The sequence below is a fragment of the Acomys minous genome, assembly GCF_964271855.1.
Source record: "Acomys minous genome assembly, chromosome: 3".
Taxonomy (NCBI): domain Eukaryota; kingdom Metazoa; phylum Chordata; class Mammalia; order Rodentia; family Muridae; genus Acomys; species Acomys minous.
The window spans coordinates 52,927,056-52,950,320 of NC_140485.1; the positions used below are offsets into that span (position 1 = coordinate 52,927,056).

At 51.9% G+C, this 23,265-nt stretch overlaps 1 protein-coding gene and 1 long non-coding RNA gene across 4 annotated transcripts in view; one reads left to right on the forward strand and one right to left on the reverse strand.

Annotated features, from left to right (window-relative positions):
- The first annotated feature begins 1,852 nt into the window (after positions 1-1,852).
- CD82 (CD82 molecule) overlaps positions 1,853-23,265 on the forward strand; it is a 43,328-nt gene continuing 21,915 nt past the window's right edge. The window contains exons 1-2 of one of the 3 annotated variants that reach the window (XM_084775614.1): positions 1,853-2,008; positions 23,086-23,168. The gene's annotated coding sequence lies outside the window, so the exon portion shown is untranslated. Of the gene's footprint in view, positions 2,009-2,267; positions 2,292-23,085; positions 23,169-23,265 lie in introns of those variants that run through there. The other 2 variants (XM_084775615.1, XM_084775616.1) reach the window with 2 other exon arrangements.
- On the reverse strand, positions 13,149-18,603 carry LOC311593385. Its single transcript, XR_014777680.1, has 3 exons — positions 17,836-18,603; positions 15,070-15,174; positions 13,149-14,928 (listed from the first exon to the last, which is right to left on the reverse strand). It is a non-coding gene; the product is annotated as an uncharacterized lncRNA (long non-coding RNA).

Here is a 23,265-nt window from a genome sequence, read left to right on the forward strand (position 1 = left end):
TGGGCTACATGAGACTCTGTCTCAAAAAAGCAAAAGCCAAAAGCAAATAAAATCCTATTTCTAATAGCCACCCTCAATACATTTTTGTTATTATCTTTTTTTTTCTTTTGGAGACAGGGCCTCATGCAGCCCAGGTTAGCCTCAAACCTGCTGTTTAGCCAAGGCTAGCCTCAAATTCCTGATCCTCCAGACTCTACATCCTGAGTGCTGGGATTATAGGAATGAGGAGCCACCATATCCAGCTATTAGTCTCTTCTTCAAGGCTTATTCTTTTTTGTTTGTTTTGTTTTGTCTTGTTTTGTTTCAAGACAGGGTTTCTGTGTAGCCTTGACTGTCCTGGACTTGCTTTGTAGACCAGGCTGGCCTTGAACTCACAACGATCCGCTTGCTTCTGCCTCCCAAGTGCTAAGATTAAAGGTGTGCACCACCACACCCAGCCCCCCCCCAAAAAAAGAATTCAAGACTTATTCTAAGTATTGTATTTTGCCCTGGCTTACACAGCTGCCAGGTGTACTGAGGTCCTGAGAGACCTGATGCCTTCATCTATGCCCGATGGTGGCTTTCAACCTCAAGGCTGACTCAGAGTCACCTGGAACCCTTGTGAAAACAAACCATTGCAGTTTCTCACTCAGTTGTTCTTGGATACTTCAAACCCCAAACATGCCCCTCACAAGTTCCCAGGCAGTGGTGGAACCTCTGGAGTGAAGACAGAGCTTTGAGAATCACTGGGCTGCTTTGTATCCAACTCCCAGCCCGCTGGGCACCTGCAAAGCAAACTCATTCATATCCTCCTGACAGAGGCTTGCTGGGAGACGCCAGTGAGATAATGCGTGTTGCTGAAAGAGCTTGGTCAGCTCACAGTTAATGGCCCTGCTTATTAACCTAGTAACCTGCCTGCGGCTGGTCCACAGTCTGGAAGTGTGTGTGCAGACATCGGAAATCTTTGGCAGCCCACCTTCTCAAGAGAGAATCCAGCCACGGAGGGCTCAGGTCCGCAGCCTCTCTTGCCACACCCTCATCTGCCTGCTATACCATAGCTGGCTGTCTTGGGCCACTACTTCAAGGGCTGAAATCCAGGCAAGTTAGGACAAGCGTTTAAGTCTGTCCGAGATGCTGGAATGGTTCACAGATTACATCGCTGGTAGACTCTAGCCCACTACTTCACCTTTCTAAAGCTTGTGTTGTGCATCTGTAAAATGGGCACAAGGAAAGTAGCCCAAGAGTGGTAGGAACTCAAGGATCAAGGCTTTCACAGCTCCTGTTCTCTCAGCTTGTCTCTGAGCAAAAGTTCAACCACTGGTAGCTGTCAGTATTTTCGGAAAGTGTTTGGGTCCAGGCCGCCTCCACATGAAGACCTTGTCTTGGAACGCGAACGCTCCCACGCAATTCCCAGGTTGCACCAGTATACGCCCGTCCTAGAATGCCAGCATAGGGGCCCCAGGGCTGATGCCCTGAGCCGAGTTGCCAAGGGGAACAGGATCTGGGCGGAGCAGAGAATCCCCGGGGAGGGGCGTGGCCTGGGCACTTGGAGGCCACGGAGAATGTGAAAGCTTAGGTGGACCGTCACTGGTCTAGGAGGAAACTGGGAAGGATGAGGGAGGCTGTATCAGGAGAATGTGGAGGGGGCCCAAGCTGTAGTGAGTCGGGACGGGTCCTGCTAGGAGCCAGGCTCCAGGGCAGGAGGAGGAGCTAGAGGGTTGGCAAAGGGGCGGCCCAGGGGTGTGCTAAGGGGTGTGGCCGTTTGATTGGAGCAGAAGACCGTAATGGGCGGAACCTGTTGCTGCCTCCCTCTGGTCCCAGAGAGGAGCAGTGTAGGGGGCGTGTTGAGGGCGTGGTCTCGAGGGGGCGTGGCGTAGCCTGACAGGGCCGTTGAGCTCTTGGACTGACTCCCGGAGGGGGTGGCGGGGCAACAGTGGAGGGACTGAGCCAAGCTGCGCAGTCAGAAGCGGGTTGGGGCACCAGCCGAAGACGCCGCACTTAAAGCGCCTAGCCAGAACCGAGGCAGCAGGTAAGAAGGGCCCGGGGGAGGGGGCAGGACAATCGGAAGCAAATTTAGCTTCTACGCGGGGCCCTCTTGGCAACAGGTACCAGGCCAGAGCAGTTAGTTGCTAAGAAGGATCCTTAGTCTCTGAGACCGAACTTAGTTCCGGCTGCGCCACGCACCAGCCCCTGTGGCTCTGGGCCGGTCCCTGCCCCCACCCCTGAACTCGTTGGGTTCCAGAAGGAGGAAGTTGGTTGAGATGAACTTCGTACTCCTGGGGTGCTCTTACTCACCAAAACACCGGAGGCAGGTGAGTTCTAGCAGGTGACTGGCACTGCTGTGCGGGAGGCCACCCGAATTCAGATTGCATAGCTAGACCTCAGCTTCTCCTGCAAAATGCCACCGAGAGAAACCGCTTGCTCTAAGTCGCCCAGGGTTATTGAGTTCCCAGGAAGAGACCCCAAAAGCAGGGCAGTTTCCATTCTCTTCTTTTTTCACCTTCTGAGCGCTCCAGTGCGTTGGACGTGCAGTGGAAACCTAGCCAGATTTTTCCAGGCGAGCTGGTGGAAGAGGCCCCTAGAGGAATAGCAGAAGGAGGAACTCTCTTGGGGTGAATGGGGTAGCAGAAGGAGCAATTCTCTTGGGGTGAATAGGGAGAAGAAAGGAAAACCCTTCTAAATCCTAGAGCTCCCCGCAGTGCCGAGGATTAGGCTTCTCCATGGTGGTGTGGGTGGCCTGGGTCCTGGCTGTGTCAAGGATTTAGGCTTTGGGACTCAATCTAATTGGATTGCACTTCCCCTCCAAACTTTAGTTTCCAAATCTGTATCTTGGGGGGCAATGGTCTAACAGTAGTGGCAAGAACTAAAATGAAACTGTGTGCCATGTATGACAAAACACGGGCTGTCCAGAAGCCTCACTTAGGGGGTGTCCAGAAGCCTCACTTAGGGGGTGTCCAGAAGCCTCACTTAGAAGCCCCTGTGATACCAATGGGCAGGCAGTGTGCTGCCTTCCTTCCTTCTGGGAAATAAACCTGTTTTTGGGCTTTGGCTTGGTTTGGAGGGCTGGTGGGTAGCTGTGGCTATCCCACCCCTGACCTCATAAGAGTCCAAAACTGACACCAGCCACCAACGTCATCTTGCTCTTTTGTGGGTCAGAAAGTCTGCTACCTGGACTAACGAGTTCCTGAGTTCATAACATTGCTGGGGTCTAATGGGTATCAAATTCAAAACAAAGCAAAACAGCTTAATGAGTTCATACTGAATACAAGACAGAGGGACAGAGCTGAAAACGCCTCCTTACGTGGTGGCATTGCCCTCATCTCCCCCCCCCCCCCCCCCCCCGTCCTGTTCCCCTCCTGGAGAGGCTTTCTCACAGCCTGGGTCAGTTCAGGGCAAGTCCTGGCAGTCTGTGAGGCTCTAGTGACTGGAAAGGGCTGTTTCACTACAGGCTCAGTTTGGGGCAGGGTGGGCACAGGATCTGTGTGAGCAGGGCTGGGCACAGAAGGCATGGGAGGGGCTACTTTTGGAAGGAAGGTCCTTGCATTTTGCTGGGAGATGAGCCCTTACTGTGGAGTTAGCTGGAAAGTGCCCTGGAAAGCCTGGATGAAGGCGGGGCCATGTGGAGGAGACTGTATGTGTGTTGCCGGGGTCAGAACCTGTGAGGAGACTCGGGTAGCCGGGATGGAGAGTGAGACTTGGGCAGGGCTTTCTTCCTGGACTCCCCAGTCCTGATTAAGCTTGGGCCCACATACTCCCTACTCCATGGGTGTCAGCATTTCAATGGCATTACAAGAGAATTTGCTATAGTAAGGAGGCGGCAGGCTCGGTAGAGGAGATGTTTACTACCAGCCATGCCTGGTGTGCATGGGACTCTTTCCACAACCACTCCCATCCCGTGACATGAACGTCAAGCAACAACACAACACCGGGCCCTTACCCTTTGGCTTGTTCTGTTGAGCGAGCTCTTAGGGGAATGGCTGGTCTAGCTCAGTGATTCTCAACCTTCCTAATGCTGTGACCCTTTAATATGGTTCTTCGTGTTGTGGTGACCCTCCAACCATAAAATTGTTTCCATCGCTATTTTATCACTGTAGCTTTACTGTTAGTCATAGTGTAAATATCTTGGGTTTCTGATGGGCTTAGGCAACCCCTGTGAAAGGGTTGTTTGGCTTCCAGAGGGGTTGTGACCTACACACCGGTTGAGAGTTGCTGCTGTAGCTGAAGCTGTGCTCTCAGGGTGTGTAAGGTAGAAAGGTGGGTAGAGTGAACTTCATCAGGGTTTATAAGGTAGAAAGGTGAACTTCAGAAGGGCTTTGAATGCTAAGGAAGAGAGCTTGGGCTTGCGTCTTAGAAAGCGAGAACCATTAAAGGCTTTAGGGCAGGGCAGTGATAACAAAGCATCGACCCTGTGTGTGCTAGATATGCCGAGGTAGAGGACCTAACACGTCTAGGGGATTTTGTGTGGAAGGAGACCACAGGCTAGGAAAGACAGACAGACAAGAGTGGTGCCAGGGGAAGAATTCAGCTATGCCCTACCCGTGGGCACAGTCAGCGCTCATGAAGGTGACTACACTTAAGTGGGTCGTGGATGACTATGGGAGGATGTGTGCAATGGAGTGATAGGAAGGTGCCTCCCAGGAAAGCCCTGTGTGCACTCGTGCAAGGCTGAAGTCTGAGCTGTGCCAAGGAGCCTGTGCCAACTAGCAGTGGGTATGTGATCAGGATGGGTGGGAAAAGTACCCAGGCTTCCCTGTTCAGCCCGGAGAAGGCAGGAGTGAGAGGTCAGCTATTTGGGCTACTCTGAAGTTTGACATGTTGGGACAGCCCCTTATTTTAGAAGAGGGAGTTCCCACTGGTTGACAGCTCTCTCCACCTCAGGGACCCAACTGTTTCCCTTGAGGACCAAACGGGGTCTGATACTCATACATGGCAGTGTGTGTGTTGGGGGGTGTTTCTCAAGACACTGGCACATGCTCCACCAGCCTAGGTCCTGAGCATTACTTTGGATTTAAGGTGTCTGAGGTCTGCGGGCTCTCCTGCGTTGAAAGCTTAGCCTAGACCTCTGCTATAAACCATTATTCCCACTTCCTCTGCCCTGTGGGAAGCTGGGTCACAGCCATGATATAATCTGTAGCATCAAGCAGCCAGGACTTGGTTCTACAAGAGGCAGCTGGTGGGAAAGTTGGGCAGAACCCAGACTGCTTGGCCTGGACCCTTCCCTGGGACAGGATGGGGTTGGGGGAGGTGACCTGTTTAATCTCAGCAGGAAAGGGCCAGCCTGGGCCTGAGAAGCCTGAAGGGGAAGCCCAGAGGTAAACAGGGCCCAATGGTCTAGATCAGTTCTTCCCCTCCCCTGGGCTGCTGATGCTGTCTTTCTGGGAGGAGTCAATCCCACAAAGCAGTGTCCTGCACGGTCCAGCTGGGGTCTGTCCAGTTGACTTGCTCCTGACTCACTCAAGGGATTCCCCCTGCACCATGGAGCGTTTCCTGTTAGTAGCTGAGACACACAGAGCAGACACGTAGAAGCAGCTGAGAGGATCGGAGAGCTGCATTCTGGTCTTGCAACCAAGTCCAGCTCTTGTGTTTGCCCACTGTGGAAACGTAGATAAGTTCCCTCTCCTCTCTGGCTGCCCCTTCCTGGCTCTGCTGCTAACCAGTCTCTTCTTCACATGCACACCCCAAACCCAGAACAGTCTGAGTACTCCATTCTGCCTGAAAGAACTCAAGCACATCGTGTGGCCTGTGACCCAGCACTATACCCTAGAGCTTTATTTCCTAGCTCTGTAACAGTCTCTGAGTCAGAAAGATGACAATAATGGTGGTTTATGATCTCGTGGGATGGTGTGAGGACACCACAAACACTTGCATGGGAAAGAGCAGTTTATACCTGGCACAGGGCAGATGCCGAATGGCTGGGAACGGTGGTGAGGGTCTGTATCTAGCTGGTTCGTTCCAGCTCTGCCAGGGACATTCCTCAGTGTGCCTTCTGTGCCTTTCCAATATGCATTCATGGGTTGCCCCAAGACAGCAGTCCTTTCTAAGTGTTAGGTGTTGTGAAACTCTTCTACCTGGGACCCCTATGACTTGACTTCCCTTTGGTCCTGATGGTTTGTGGCATACAGAGGCCTCCTGGGAGGGACTACCCTGGCCATCTATGTATCCACAGTGGACATTCAAGAAATGATGGCTGATTGAATAAAGCGTCATTTGAGGGGGGGGGTGTGCCTCTTTTGAAAGACCACACCTTCAGGAAACAGGGCCTAAACCCTGCACCAGGAAGGAGCTAGGCTACCTGAACTCTCATGGTTTCAGACAGAGCTTTTGCTTTCCCTGTGAAGCCTGGCCTTTACTCTACAGAACAGGGAACAGCAACTTCCTCCAGTCTCAGCCTAGCGAAGGACCTCTGTAGCCCTTAGTTGAGCCTTTACTTGGCCAAAGGCACTTTGCTGACAACAGCTGGAAGCAGACAGAGCTACTGTATGGGGCTCAGGCCGGGGAGAGGGGAGGGAGGAGATGCTCTCCAGGATGCACAGGCTAAGCATCATCCACAGATCACCTGGGCAGTTTGGGAAAAGCTCCCTGCCCCTTCCTCTCCCTGCATCTACTGTGCCTTTTGGACGAGCCCAGCTCTCCTTGTTAAGCTAGGAGTCCTACATAGAGCATCTCAGAGGTCTGGGCCTGTGATCTAGGGCTGATGAGACACTGCACAGAGGGCTGGAGGCTGGATATTTGGGCCTGTCGGATCCTAGCTTGGCTGTGGAACTCTTGGAACCTGGGGGTGGGGGTGGGGGCGCAGGGAGAGAACCTCTGGCTGATTTTCTTACTTCAGGCAACTGACGCTTCCCAGGGGCCCCGACAGGAGTGCAGGGATCCTAGGCGAGGTCAGAGACTATGGGATCAAACATCCCCAGGATGCTTGCAACTGCTGCTGCTTGCCATCTGAATGTAACACTGGGCAAGCATCTGCATCCCCTAGTGCCAGTGTCGCTATCTGTGAGGGGGACAGCCACAGAGTTGGCGCTCCTTTTCCACAGTGCATTCATTATGTTCTCATTGCTACAACAGAATACTGGATAAGCAGCAACTTATGTATTTTGGCTCCTAGTTTGAAGGGATACAGTCTGCTGGACACTGTGAGGGCAGGAGCTTAAGGCAGCCAGGCACATGACATTTTGAGTCGGGAAACAGACAAGAATTGCTTGTGTTCAGCCAGCTTTCTCCTTTTCCTGTAGTCTGACGCCCCAAGCCATAGATTGGTGCTGCCTGCTCAGGGTGCATCTTCCCTTCTCAATTAACCTAGCCTAGATAATTCCCCTCAGGCATGCCCAGAGGCTGGACTTACAGGTGATCTACATCCTGTCGTACTGGCAGCCAGGACTAACCATCCCACAGGTAGGAGTTTCACATCTTCAGAGTCAGTGAGCTTATAGACCCTGTGTGTTTGGGGAGCAACTGTCATGTGGGCAGGCTCTGTGGAGCTGCCATTAGTTACAGTGTGACAACTAGCAGTGGGTTAAAGCATACCAGCTGTACCCAGGTTATCTCAGCAGCACACTACTGTCCCCGCTTGGTGTCCTTCACAGGCACCAAGGGACAGCTGTGCTGCTTGGCAGTGACATAGGAGCTAAGGTTTGTGAAGGATTTTGGACAGTGCTGGGCACCTATAGGTGCTGTCTACAGATGTGCTGCTTCTGGCCATTGTTGTTGACGGGAAATAGGCTTTTAGTCCCTGGGAGCCTCGAGCCTCGAGGTTGCCTTGAACCTCAAGACCAAGCAATTGGGTTCATACTCCAGTTTGTCCGTGAGACCATCGTGAAACCCCAGACAAGTTTCCGCCCTTCCCTGACTACAGAGCTGTGGCTGTCACCCTGAAGCTGCTATGTGTGACTTTGGCCACACAGGCACATGTGAGGCCACTGTGGGCGGAACAGGGCTTTTCCCAGGGAGACAACTTCTGGGTGCTGGCCTTAACTGGCATGAAGCTGGCCCAGGAGGAAGGTGGTGGTGGTGGGATTGTGAGCTCCCAGCTGCTGCCAGGAAGCTCTGCAGGGCGTGCTCTCTGTGGCTCCTCACCAAGGCCCCAGGACAGATAAACAGCTGTTTAAATATGCCTGCAAGGGTCCTCACCTCCAAGCTTGATGACCCCATCCAAGCCCCAGAAACTACAAGGTGGAAAGAAAGAACCAATTCCCAGAAGTTGTCCTTTGACCTCCACATGCATGCCACACATGCTTGCGCGTGCGCGCGCGCGCACACACACACACACACACACACACACACACACACACACACACACACACACTCTGAAGGAAGGAAGGAAGGAAGCAAGGAAGGAGGGAAGGAAGGAAATGTGACAAGAATTAAAACATGAGTCAGGGACTGGAGATCTGGCTCAGGAGTTACAAGCACTTGATGCTCTTTCAGAGGACTCAGGTTGAGTTCCCAGCACCCACATGGTGGCTTGCTCCTATCTATAACTCCAGTTCCAAGGGAGTCTGACGTCCTCTTCTGGCATCCATGGGTACCAGACATGCAAGCAGTGCATTAACATACATATAGGCAAGATACTCATACACATAATAAATAACTAAATAAACATCCCAAGTAAATATATATGCACATTACCATATACAAATGTGCAGATTAGAGATACTTACTGCCTTTTAAAGTTTCTTTATTTTTCTAAGGCTCATGCCAGAAGCCCAAATTATTTTGATATTTAATTTAAAAAGGAACACACTCACACAATGAAGTTATAAAGGACATATTTGAAGGCAAATGTGTTTTCAGAATCAGGGTAGAGTGTTAGTTTGAAGTACATATTAGCTTGTCAGAGCCCAGGCAACTCCCTGGGAGTGCCGGGACACAGCCTGCTTGGGCAACCAAAACCAGATATGAGTGAGAGTGTCACAGGTAGCATAGGTGTGACCTACCCGAGAGCTAGGTGCTGTTCACAGAGCTTGTCACAAGGACAGCTTACTTGCCTCTCTGAACCTCAACATGCTCACCTGTGAAGGTGAGGTAATAAAGTTTATACCAGGGTAAGTGTAGGCTAAATCAGCTTAACAGACGTGAAAGCCTGCTGCAGGACTGGCTTTAGAACTGGGCATGGGGCTTGCACACTGCCTATTATGGAACCAGTAGAGTCGCTTGTTTGGACACAGATGGCACTGGCCTGCCTGGCTGCAGGACCAGGTGACAAGAGCAGACAACATCAGGATGGCGGCTTTCTGCAGACACCCTGGCTCTACACCAGGTAGAGCCTGGCCTAGCAAGCCTGGTGTGTCTGCCAGAGGAGCCCATCAGATAAACTACCCTTGGATCTGGGGCAGGGAGTGAGGCAGGGTGGGGGTTGGGGCAAGGCTAGAAGTGCATAGTCAATAGAGGTCCATCCACAGTGAAACAAGTGGAGAAAGCTTGTGTTCCCACATACATACATACGAGGACCTTCACGTAATGCCTAGTCAGCATGCAGTACATACATGCTCACCCTGCTGGTAGTGACCACTGTTAGCAGACGCACATCCATAGGGAGAAAACCATCTCCCTCACTCTGTCTCAGGAGATGGATTATTAGTGTGCTGCTGCGGGGGGATGGATGAGGCATCACTATTTATGGAGGGCAGAGAAACTTGAGTGGACTCATTTGAAGAGGATTGGTGTCTTTAAAGTTAGATAGCAATTGAGTGGGTGTCTAGGCTTCAAATCATGCTCTGTCATGTACACAGTCTACCTCTCTGACCTTCGGCCTCTCTGTGCACGTGTGTGCACACACAGACGCCTCCCACCCCCCACCCCCCTCTCCAGGGCAAGGAGAATGAGTTCTACTCTAGTCTCTCCAAAGGATCTGGAGAGCAGTTTCTCTGCTGTACCATTACAGGCAGAGTAGAGCCTCAGACCTGTTTTTTGCCAGGAGACAGTAAAACACGGTGCCTTATTCTCCAGCTCTGTGTACGTTGTAGGAATTCTTAGCCAGACACTGGGACTTCCAGTGTTAGCCTGTTTGTTTGTTTGAGACTGGGTCTTTCTACAAAGCCCTGGCCATCCTGGAATTTACTATGTAGACCAGGCTGGCCTCTACCTCACAGAGAACCACCTGCCTCTGCCTCCAGAATGCTGGGATTAAAGGTGTGCGCCATCACACCCAGCCTGCCTGTAGCACTTTCTCGCCCTTGGTTTCCAGGTGGGTTAAATGAGGAAAAGCATTAATGGCAGGAAGAGCCCACCTTCATAAAGCCAGAGGCTGGTAAGTGTGATGACAGTGGGAGTTAGGCCAGGCGGCCCTGAGCTGGGGTGAGGGAGCTTGCTAAGGCTGCTTGAAGGGCAAAGGATCAGCTGGGGACTTGGACCTCTGTGGTCTCTGTCAGTGTTCAGATTGAATAAGCTCAGCCTGGACTTGGGTGTTGCTGGTATAGAGTTGAGGGGACACAAGTAATGGTTCTGACATTAAAAAGGGGGGTGATTGCCTAGATTTAAACACACACACACACACACACACACACACACACACACACACACACACACACTCCAACCCTCTGGGCTCAGCAGGGAAAGCATGAGCTCTGGAGGTGTGAGTGAGGACTCCCAAAGCCCATGGGAAAACGAGGCAGGTGCAGGGCGGGTGGGCCTGTTAGCTCAGCATGTGGAGACAGACAGAGAATTTCTGGGACTAGCTGTCTGGTTAGACTATCTGGAATTGGGGAGCTCCAGAATCAGTGAGAATCCGTCTCAGTAAGTAAGGTGGAGAGTAAACCCAGAGAGACACTGGGCTTCAACCCCAGGCTTTCCCATGTGCACCCATAAACATACGAACACACACTGACACACACACACACACACACACACACACACACACACACACACACATCACAAAACAACAGTGACCAAAAAAGAAAAAAATTCTTTGTTTTCATCTAAACCAAATGGGTAACAAAAATGAAAAACTTTCTAATTATTGAAGAGAAATTTTGTGGGGAAAGATTGCAGTGCACGGAACCATACGCTTAAAGGAAATAATTACTCAGAGATAACCACTGTGAACACTTTGGTGTTTTGACTTTTAAAAACAAACCATAAAAGAAGTGTTTACACCCCCAGATTGGGGTTGTGCCACCAGAGTGGCTTCCTGTGAGCCTGAGTCCTGGCTTATTGTGGGAGGAGTTTGCCACGTGACTCCCCACAGCCCTGGAGTCCCAGCTCCAGGAAGCAGAGGTGCTCTCCCTCCCTCCCTGTGGAGCACCTGCTTGCCCCATTTGAATATTTCATAATGACCCATGTGCGTGAAGTGGTCACCTTGCCCTTACCTGTATTTTTGTGCTAAGCTCTTCTGATCTTCAAGAGAGAATGAATGGTTAATTCCTCAAGGTGGCTTTTGGGGCAGATGGTCTCTGGATTCAAGATTACAGGAAGGGCAGTGCGTGGTGGCAAGCTGGCTGTATTTGGAAAAGACAGACAGGAGACAACCAGAGGCAGGGCAGTCTCTCTTCCAGTGACTTCAGACCCTCCTCCCATGGAGCCTGTAGCATCATTAACTAATTATCGGATCGCTTTACTATTTAATGGCCTGTCCCTGCAGTGACTCCCTTCCAGTAGCCCTCTGGAAACAAGGGCTCCAGGAGACAAACCCCTGGCAGGACATCTCAGGAGTGGGCCGTGGGCCATGACAGGCACTGTGGTTCTCAAAGCAGGACTGGGGCACATGACACTTATTAGAAAGTTTGAAGAGCTTTGCTCCAGGGTTTCTGGGTGGAGCATGACCTGTGAGTGTGTGTTTCATGCTATACTACATTTATTCGTCTGTCTGTTTAGTGTGTTTATGAGGACTAGGCGATGTGTATGGAGGCTACATGATACATTGTGGGAATCTCTTCTCTCCTTCTGCCACATGGGACCTGGGAATTTCTGGGAACCGAACTCGAACTCGTGTTGTCAGGCCAGGCCACAAGCCAAGCACATTCTCTCTGACCTTCTCACTGGGCTCAGAGTGTGCATTTCTGCCTTTTCTTTTTCTTTCTTTCTTTCTTTCTTTCTTTCTTTCTTTCTTTCTTTCTTTCTTTCTTTTTCTTTTCACACTGGAGATTGAATATTGAATCCAGGCACTTACACATGCCAGGTAAGTGCTCTACCACCTGGCCAACATGTTTCTAACACCAGGAGATCCCCAAGGGTAACTCGGGTGGAGTGGAGGTGGGGCTTGTGTCAAGTCTAATAAAGGCTCACCCAGTGATGCTTTATGTCTGCCCCCCATCCCTTCTCCCATATGGACACTTCGTGAATGGGGAATTTTATACATGTTTAAGAGAGCCCCCATTTTACAGAAAGAAAACTGAGGCCCTTGTCCTATCCCCTCAACCCTAGGGAGCCCACTGCTCTGCACTGAGCTGGTGGGCCTGGGTGTGAGGACATAAGACTGCTGAAGGCCTTCTTTCACTTTCACCCTGCCATGCCCCTCACTCTCACCTGCCTTGCTGTTTTCCTTGTGGGTAAGGAAACTGTCATACCTTCTCCAGCACTGCCTACCTGGGGACAGAGAGGTGAGTCTCAGTGTTGCTCCTAAGGTAGGGCTTGCTCTGTCCTGCCCTGCCCTGCTCTCCTCCCCCCCAGCCCCCCCCTCCCCAGTAACTTGATCTAAGTCCACGTCTCCTGTTCCCCAGCCAGTATGTGCTCTGGGAAGCCAGAAACTTTCCCTCAGCCTAGGCTCTGCCAGTCACGTGCAGCAGAAGGAGGGAGTGTGCTTTGGGTTTCTGTGAACATCGAGTGTGAGCCAGCCCTGCCTAGGGCTGTTTGTGGGAAATTCTTGTACCCGTCAGCTTCTCAGGTAGGGGTCCACAGTGCCCATTTCTCAAAGAAAGAAACTAAGCAAGGAGAGTGGAAAAGCCAGCTCAGGTCGGCAACTGAAGGGGGCGGAGCTGAGCACTGCAATCCCACACTTCCTCCTGGGGCACCCACTCCCCCTTTCTCATAATGATACCTTGTGCTTTACAGCTGTTGACCATGGATAGTTTCTCACACACTCCCTCAGGCCCTTCAGCACTCTGGGAATGGGGGTTGGGAGGCGGAGTCGGGGGAGGGGGGGGGAGAAGAGGGTGGGGCAGGGTTACTTAGTCTGTTCTCACTGTGACAGGGTGCTAAGCAAGCTGCCCAGATCCCACAGCTCTGGAGGGCTTGGCTGTGCTGTCAGCCCCATTTGGTACCTGTCTTTCCCCCACCACACTGTTTCCTCAGCCCCAGAGAGCCCAGTGTTGTGCGTTTAGCTGGTGGGGCCTGGGTGTGAGTGATGCAAGACCCCATGAAGGGCCAGGCTAGGATCTTCACTTAGTGTGAGCCTGTGTTGAGGAAAGGTGACGATGGTCCAGGCTGGCTGCAGCCCTGGCACGTGAGAACCCAGGTAGTAGGGGTGGGGTAGGATCTAGGCACCTTCCCCTGCCCCTTGTCTTTTTCTAGAAGCCGTGGGTTTTGCAGACTTTCATACATCAGTGTTTGGGACCTACTGCTCTGTCTAAGTGTCCGGCATCTCTGGTACTTTTTCTAGGCCACCATCTCCCTGGAGGAAAAGTTTGGTCCTCTGACCAAGCTACTGGTCCAACTGGTTCCTGATCGTCCTGTCTAGGGCCCTGAAGGTGGAGTAGTGGAAAGTCCACAGGCTCTTGGGACTTGGAGTTGCTGTGATGTCCCTGCTGTTGGCGGACACTGAGTTTCTTTTCCTAGTCAGGCATGGTGGCACACGTTTTTTTTATCCCAAGCTTATGTAGCTGGTAACAAGACTGGCCTGGCTACTTGGTTAGCTTGAGTGGCCTCCCCAGCAAGGCTTGAGTGCAGTGTTAGAATAAATGTTGGGCCCAGCCCTTGCAGAGGCCTCAGACTCAGAGTGTTTGGGTCAGTGTGCTCCAGGGACTGTCAGCTTTTTTGTTTTGTTTTGTTTTGTTTTGTTTTTTGTTTTTTGTTTTTTGAGACAGGGTTTCTCTGTGTAGCCTTGGCTGTCCTGGACTTGCTTTGTAGACCAGGCTGGCCTCGAACTCACAGCGATCCGCCTGCCTCTGCCTCCCAAGTGCTGGGATTAAAGGCATGCACTACCACGCCAGGCTTGGACTGTCAGCTTTTATGGAAAAGGGTGCTTTCCCCCAGAAAAGCAGGCACATGCTGGGGGGAGGGGCAGGAGGATGACTAACCACCCCTGGGTTGTCTAAGCTCTCTGGAAATGCCAGTGGTTTCCCACCCTGCATCTACTCTAGGACAGTGTGTGCTTCCCTAGTGCTGAGGCCAGGACAAGGACAGATGGACAAGGTAAATGCTGGCACTACAGCTGAACATAGGCACTTTCCATTCTAATCTGGGGACTAACTAGGCTCAGTCCTGACCTCCCCAGGCCTCAGTTTCCAGACTTGACTGGGGGGATTCTCAGGCCAACAGGAAACATTTTGTCCATGCTAGTCACCAGCGTACTAGTCCCCTCACTGGCCAGACTCCCCCTACAGCAGGAGTTAGCACCATCACCCTGACAGCAAAGTTGCCCTCTGCCCATAGCCAGGACCCACCACCTCCGCTCTCACTCTACCCCAAACCTTGGCCAGAATCTGCATCCCAGAGGCCTGGCCCGCCCTCTACCAGGAAGGGGGAGGGAAGTGGTAGTCTTTCAAGGAGAGAAAAAGAATGTAAAGGTGGAGGGCCCAGATTCTCACTGGCTTTAGGAGCTGTGGGAGGGGGCGAAACACATTGGTAAACTGAGGTTTGGGACGGGACCACAAGTGATGAAGGGAAGAGCTGGTCCAGCTGGTTTCTGGTCTGTTTTTCCTCCCTGGAGTCCTGAAGGCTGAGTGGAGGAGAGTCCAGGGGCTCTTTGGGATGTGGTGTTACTGTGGCTTTCCTGCTTCTGGCTGACACTGAGTTCCTTCTCCCGGTCAGGCATATCACATCGGTTGGCACAAGCTGCTAATCCCAGCACCTAGAAGACTGAGGCATAAGAATTGCCACAAGTCTGAGGCTAGCCTATGTTATCTAACAAACGGGCTTAAGTTTCCCAACCTCCCTCCCCAGCCCCCCACCCCCGCAATAAAAAAAGTTCCCTCCCCCCTCCCCTTTGTTTTTCCTTACTTTGGGTGTGGTAGGTGACTAGACTCCATGCTCTCCTGTACCCAGTCTGGTGATAAAACTAGCCCAGAGGACAACTCAGGAGTCCAGAGGAGGAGGAGGTGCAGCCTGGATAGAGAAAAACAAGCTGGGGTGGAGGTGGGGGCAGGTAGCTGCTGGTAACTCATGGGGGAAACCAGAGGAGAGGCAGAGCCAGAGGAGCACAAGGCCCATAGAAGCCCCAAGGGGACATAGAGCCCCTGTTTACAAGACATGATGTGAGTGAAAAGTCAAAGTGGAATCTGGAGTTGCAGGGGCCGGGGACCTGACTCCTAGTTGGTCAGCAGGGCCTGAGATTTGCATACTCTACCTCTGAGTACCTCCCACAGTATATCTATAGGGACCAGAGATCCCTGAATTCTGAGAGAAGAGGCTCTTTCACCTGGATGTGTGTCTGCCTTCTTTCCCTCTTATTCTCCCTCCCTCTTCCTCTTCCATTTTCTCCTTCTCACACTCCTCTGCCTCTTTGTACCCCTTACCTTTTCCATTGTTCCCTACTGGCGACTCCAGCTGAGATCCTCTATACTTGTCTGCACAGAGCGTCTGACTGTGTCCGGGACATCCTGGCTAATCCTACAGCCACCCTTGCTAAGTCTCCCGTCCCCAGCTCCTCAGCAGTCCCACAGAACCCGAGAGTCCTAGGGGGTTCCAATGGGGAAGTACAAGAAAACTCGTTTCCTCAGCCGATGTTTGACAGCTGAGTGGAAGTGCTGTGTCAGTTGTCACTGCCCGACTGAGCGTGTTCACGAGGGAGCAGCCCACTGCCCATGGTGGAAGTAGATGTCTTGGGCCACCTCCTCCCTTGGGTGTGGTGCCTGCAGAGGACTGATGAGGCTGGCTTCTGAGCTCTATGCTGGGTGAGGTGGCTCTTAACCCGGCGTGTTCATGGGCTCTGTGCTTTCTGGAGACAAGGAGTCAGGGAGGCTTAGAAGACCTGCAGGCCGAGGTACAGCAGCCACAGTGGGGGCTGGGGTGGGGTGGGGTGGGAGGTGAGAGAGCCCCATCCTCTCCTCCCCTCCCAGCCTGGCTTAGTGCTTGGAGCTAGATGCCGGTAAGACCCTTTCCAAGTTGTACATCTGCCTCCAGCCCAGCTGTCTGTGTTCACTCAGGATGTATGTGTGTATTTGTGTGTGATGCTGTGTCTCAACCTTGTGTCCCCACCAGACAAGCCAAACACTTCTTAAATCTGCATGCAAGCAAGGGAAGTGGGAAGTCTGAGCCATTTTCAGGCTTGGAAGCAGAGGTTCAGAAAGTAAGTTGCAGGGGCTGGGGCTCAGCTGGTAGAGTTTGCATAGTGTGCATGGAGTCTTGGTACAGCCCCTTGTACCATATATGCCAGATGTGGTACATGCCTGAGATCCCAGCACACAGGAAATGAAGGCAGGAGGATCAGAAGTTCAAAGCCATCCTTGTATCCAGTGAGTTTGAAAATAACATCATCTGAGAATCATGAGAAACCTTTTTTTTTTCCCCCCACAGGGTTTCTCTGTGTAGCCCTAGCTACCCTGAAACTCCATTTGTAATCCAGGCTGTCCTTAAACTCACAGATATCCATCTGCCTCTCTACCTTCTGCCCTTTGCCCTCTGCCCTCTGCCTCCTGAGTGCCAGGATTAAAGATGTAAGCCACCACCTGCCTGGTGAGAACCTGTCTTAAAGGGGGAAAAATGTAGTACTTGAGAAAGAGCAGATGGAGCAGGCTATGAGCCTGTCTGAACCTTTGTGGAGAGGGCTGTGCAGGAGGGCTCTGGGAGGGCTGCCCACAAGAAGCAGCCTTGCAGCTCAGTCCTGAGCTCAGTCTGGGGAGGGCACAATGGAGCTGCCTGGGCCTGTTGCTTGCTGTCATGTGGCATCGCTGATTACAGTCCCCTCGCTCCCCCTAATCACCCACTCAGGCTCACACCCACTCTCTATCTTAGGAATCCTGGCCCTGGCCCAGAGAGTTTGCCAGCCATGTGGATGGGTTAGTGAGTCTCTTCCCCAGACCTCACAGGGTGGGGTGGGTGGGTTGCATTGCTGCCGCTTAGCTTGGTGCCTGGCCTACCAACACCCCAAGTAGACTGGGCTGAGCTTGGGTTATCTCACTTCCATATCATGTAAAATGGTTTCTGCTGGCTGAAAGTCATGGCTGTCAGTACAGGGGATCTGGATCAGCCCTTGGGCTAACAGTCTCCTAGATGTGTCACAGGGTGAGAAGGTGGGAAGTGAGCACAGCAGTGTCTCCATCAAGGATAACTACAGAAGCTCCGCCTGTGGTCAGTTCATGCTGGAGGCTGTGTTCCCATGGCCCTGCTGTCCCTCAGAGGAAGCAGGACTGTAGTGCCTTTGTCACAGTGTGTTACTTGATGGCTCACTGTCTTGTGAGCTCCCAAGGGCATGGAGGGGTTCCGCCCATCTGCATCCTGTATCCAGATTTAGGCTAGCCCATGGTGGGCTCTCGGTGGACTACAGTGGCTCAGAATGGAAGTCATTTGGGCTTCCCCAGAGGGAGGCTCCTCAATGCCTTTGGGACCCTAAATCTTTTACCTCTGAGCCTTATACTGTGGTTTTAGCAAGCCGTGTATGCCAGCTTTGTCCAGCTGGCTGGGCCAGGGGAGGCAGGAACTGTGAAGTGCTGAGCCATTGCCCCTGAAGATGCTGGGCACCCCTCCCGCCTGCTCAGAGCCTAGAGGCTCAGGGTCCGGTTACCACTGTCATTCCTGACTTCCTGTCATAAGGTGTGCAGGGCCTACCTGAGCTAGGCCACTATCCCTGTGTGACCAGGGTGAATGCTGCCTGCCTCCTCCTGAGCACCCCCTGGTCTGGCTTAGGTTTGGGCATTGGATGAAGTGGGTTGGGCAGTGAGCATGGTCCTTTTGTCCCTCATTCTGCCCTCTGCCAGACTCCATTCGAAGGACTTAGTCACCATGACCTTTCTGGACCAGTCTTCAAGAACCTCAGGCCTGGCCCACGTCTCAAGGGACATCTTCGTGCATATTTTCTTGCTGTGTGAGGAGAGGACTCTTCACTTCTTGGCCAAGACCTCCTAGAGTTCATGAGGCCTCAGGTGTCAGCAAGTCGGGACTGACTTCTTCCTGGACATCCATAGTAGTCCACTTTATTTACAGACAGTGCTAAGGCCCAGAATGGGCAAGGTACTTGTTGAAGATCACACAGCTCTAAGTAATGAGATCATAATGAATGCCTCTCGCCATTCAGAATCCGCATTATGACCTGGTTTACTGGGGAGAGGAGAGGTTCTTAAAAGGTAGCTGCCTCCCGAGAAGTCTCCTGGGAATGCCCTGGAATCTGAGACTTCTGAATAGGCAGTCTGTCCTTGAGTCTTTTAAGGGTCCCTTAGACTTACAGCTTTCTATCTGGTTTTTACAAACGAGCTACAGTTAGATTGACATCGGGGAAGATCCCTGGGCAGGACACTTCAAGACAAGCCCAGCTCTGTCCGTTCGTGCCAATGTGAGGAGCAAATGCGGACACTTCTCCTCATACATCAGGATGTGAAGTTGCCTAGTGCACTGGCTGCATAACCAGCCCCCCCCCCCAGCCCTGGCGTACACCTCAACATGCACCTCCCCGGAAGTGACATGCACAACATGCACAAACTCAGAAGTTCTCAGTCTGGGCCTCAGACTTGTCCCTGGTACATGGAGACTGGAGTGTCTGGGGTGTTCCTAGCACAGAGCATCTGCATGTGGGAGCTGCAGAGCCCAGCACACTGAGGTGCTCAGGGGCCATGGGTCAGCTTTAGGCCAGGGGAGGAGACTAGCTCCAACATCTGTGCTTCCCCTCTCTGCTACTTCCTTACAACGTGGCCTCTTCCTCAATTAAGGGTCCTCCAATCATGGGATCATGTTTCAGAGCAAAATTCAAGAAGAAACACCTCTATAGGCTCAGTGGTCAAACCGAAGGGATGCCCTGGCCAGGATTGGAGGATCTGGTCTTCCTCCCTGACAGGAAGCCAAGAGTCACACCTGACCTGGGTCAGGATGGAAAGGGTCTGGCAATGACAGGGGTGAGGAAGGTTGTGTGGGTGGCCTCCACCAATGTGTTACGTAGCATGAAGTAAGGCAGGAAAGTTTGCTTAGTCACTTGCTTTAGGCAAGTCACTGTACCTCTGGGCCTCAGTTTCTCCATCTGCTGAGTGGGGACAGTGCTTTGTCTAGAGGCTCGTTATAGAGATTCAATGAGGAACTGTGGGTGATGGCAGATGACAGGCTAAAGCTTGGCACCTTCTAGCCACAATATTTTGGTGCCAGGGACGCTGTCAATTCAGCTCTTGGGGTCATGTGACTGGACTTGGAAATCCTATGAGGAAACATGTGGTATGCTTCATCTTAGTCCCCCAGCAATTCAACAGGACAGGGTTCCACAAGTACTGCTTTGCTGAAGGCAAGGCACGTGAGGGCTCAGAGAGGTTTAGTTACTCTTTTGCTCAAGGTCACATATCAGCTAGGAAGCAGAGCAGCACTCCCAAGAGGTCTTCCAGGGAACCTGGACTCCCAGGCTGCTTTCGAGCCCCAATGCCTCCCTTGTTGCCAGCGCAATGGGTGTTTGTTTTTATCCCTTTCCTATTTTAACAACACCAGCCACCAAAAGTACAGAGATTGAAAAATAAGTTTATAGGTGGGAAAGCCAGCAGTTCTCAAGTCAGCTGTTATAGATAGTTCCAACACACAGGTAAATATAAACACAGCCACCATAAGCAGCCTCTTTTTTTATAAATGATTAGGATAAAAAGTCCAGAGGTTGGAGATCTGTGTCAGACACCAGCCTACTATACCAGCCTGGGCTGGGTGGTCTCCAGAACCTTGAAGTCAGGCAGTTTCCTCTCTCCACTTCCTGCCATGTGTGATGGCCACTCTCACCCAGGCATAGTTGCCAGACTTCGTAGGTGCCTCCTGCCTCAAGGCGACCCTTATGGCCAGGCTTCAGCTGGGAGCAGAGGCTCTACTGTGGGGGATGACAGAGGTCCCCTCCTCAGAGGGCCCAGCCCTTCCTCTGTCACCTTGCTTCAAAGCAGGCTGGGTGCACGTTTGGCTGCAGCAGGCTTCTGATGGCTTCTGACTGTTTTCTGACTCTTAAGTTGTCATTGCCGTTGACTTTGACACTGAGTGTCAGGCACCTCACCTTTGGACCTCATGGGGACCCAATACTGGGCTCATCTACAGGGTCCAGCTAGAGCATAAGCAAGGTGATGGTTCTGAGCTACATAGCTGGCAGGAGGTGGCCCATGTGACCTATTCAGGCATAGTCTTGTGCACTCACGATACTCCGCTGTGCACTGGCCTGTGTGAGCTGTCTCTTAACTCTGTCTACCTCTCTGAAGACAGCAATCTCCTAAGTGACCCTCATGACTTTGCTTTAGGGTAAGTGACTGGATGGGGAATGAATTTGTGGGAGAGCAGAAGGGTGGTAGAATCACATGGCACTGGTTTCTGGTCACCTGCTCCTGCCTAGGCACTGTGGCACCAGGAAACTCGGGGCCTGAACCACACAGGAGCAGACCATCTGGGCTGGACCTTTGAGTGTACCTCAGCACGGTCCATCCTGAGAGCCTAAATCCTGGATCCTGGCTTCACTCTGAGCAGCTCCTTAGGATCTCTCACCCTGGAGATCAAGTGCCTACCAGCCTTAATGCTCCAGGACAATTCCACTATGCAACCAAGATGGGACCACACACAGTTCCAGAGGATTTAGGTGACAGGGAAGAGAGACACTGAGCTCGTATGTGAGCTTTCCAAAGCTGGCAACCCTTGGAACCTGGGTAGAAGCATGCCTTTGAGAATTTTAGAAGTTTATCATGAACTAATTCATTTTAAAGTCTGTGTTCACATTTGCTTGTATGTGCACGCACCACTACCTGTCTGGGGAGGTCAGAAGACAACTTTCAGGAATCAGTTTTTTCCTTTCTTCTTTGAGGGGCCTGGAGGTTGTCAGGCTTGGCAGCGAGTTATATACCCCCACTGAGTCATCTCATTGGTATTACTTTATTTACTTATTTGTGAAGGTTTATTTTATATTTCATTGCATGCCTTTGTGTGGATACAGGCATGTGAGTGCCTGGGGTCCAAAGAGAACAGAAGGTGCTAGATTCCTTGGAGCTAGAGTTCTGGGCCAAGCCGTTTGTGAGCCGCTCTGCACAGGTGTGAGGAACCAGACTCCCTCTGCAACAGCAGTCCATGCTCTTAACCACCAAGTGTAGTGGGCCCTATGTATTTATTTCAGAGATAGGGCCTCACTACACACTCTGGGCTAGCCTGGAATTTACTATGTAGAGCAGGCTTACCTAAGTCTTGTAGCTCTTCCTGCCTCTGCCTCCAAGAGTTGGGTTTACAGAAGTCAGTCACTTGGCTTCTTTATGCCAGATTCTTCCTAGGAAGAGAATCTATGCTTTTCCCAGCTTCTCAGACTTAAAGGAGATTTAAAGCTAATCCTGGTGAGAGTCAACTAACTTCCATTGTGATAGCCCAGCATTTCTCCGCCCCCTCTACCCGCCCTCCCCCGGCCCCCCCCCCCCCCCCCGTGTGTGTGTGTGTGTGTGTGTGTGTGTGTGTGTGTGTGTGTGTGTGTGTGTGTTTGCTTTGTTTTGATTTTAGATAGGGTTTCTTTCCTTTAGCTCAGGCTGGCCTCAAATTTGCTATGTAACTTGAGGCTGGCCTTGAGCTTCTGATCCTCCTGCCTCAGCTTCCCAAGTGTTGGGGTTACAAGCTTATGCCCATGCTGGGTGATGTCATTTCTGGTGTTCAGTAGCTTCCTCTATAGAACCGAAGTTCTAAGGGACCGTCCCGAGCTCTCCAGACACCAGCCTCTTAACCTTGTTTTCACACTCATGTGACAGGAGCTCACGGCATCGTGGGCGGAAGGAGATACATTCAGGACATCCTGAAAGGACTCTGCATTCTAGGCAAGACCTGGAGGGAAGCTGCAGTGAGGAGGGTGTGTGACACAGCTAGGAGTACAACTTGGCTATGCTTGAGTCACCTAGGGGCCCAAGCGCACCTTTAGAGCTTGGCATTCAGGGCATTAAATGAAAGGGGTTTAGAGATGGTGCAAGCTGGGCAGTGCTGGGTATTGGTAATGGCATTGGTAATGGCCGGCTATGCTGTGCACTAGAAGTGAGACCCGCAGAGGAAGAGTCTCAGAAATTCATATTAGGAATTTCTTTCTTTATTTTTTCTTTTCTTTTCTTTTCTTTTTTTTTAGGCAGGGTTTCTCTGTGTAGCCTTGACTGTCCTGGACTCTCTTTGTAGACTAGGCTGGCCTCGAACTCACAGCAATCTGCCTGCCTCTGCCTCCCAAGTGCTGGGATTAAAGGTGGTGCGCCACCACTGCCCGGCTCACATTAGAAATTTCTGAAGAGGGATTCTAACAGAGAAACTGCATGTGCAAAGTTCCTATTGTAGATAAGGCCTGAGAGCACTGGGGTGATAGTAAAGAGATCAGATAGGCGTGTGTAAAAGACCTAACATGACAAGAACATGGCAGAGCAAAGCGGACCGGGCCCAGAGAGTCATGCGTACACATGTGGATTTTGTAGCCAGTCTGTCAGCAAGAAAGTTGGAGGTAGAAGACAGGCAGCATACTTGCTGCATCTCACAGCGGTATCTCTGCAGGGTGGATGAGCAGTTGCTGAGCTGGAGGGGAACCGGCCTAGGCAGGAGGGCTGGGGAAGCCGGAGGACACCTGTGTGGCTCTTAGGTGTTCTGATGAGAGCCATTTCCTCTTCTTTCAGTCACACAGCACTTAGAGCCAGAAGTGTGCCCCCAGAGGGGCCTTGGAAAGCTGGGGTTACAGTTTGATGCTTCCTGAGAGGCAGTAGCCATGGCGTTCAGAGCCATTAAATGAAAGGGGTTTCATGGAAATTGGGAGTGACTCAGCTGGAGGTGGTTACCGCGGGGCATCTTGGGAACTGGAATGGGCAGACCCCTGGGACGAGCCTCTCTGCTCTCAGGCCAGGTAACAGCAGAGTTGTTTGTTCTCCACAGCTCTCTGTTGTCCGGATCTCATCTGAGAAACTGCCTGCCAGAAACAGAAATTACTGTTCTGCTCCAAGCTGGTCAGTGAACAGGTGAGAAGGAAGTGGGAGGTGGGGCAGCCACGTCTGCAGGTCATGCATGGCCTCTCCTGTGGAGGCCTGGAGCTCACAGGAGGCCTACGAGGAATAT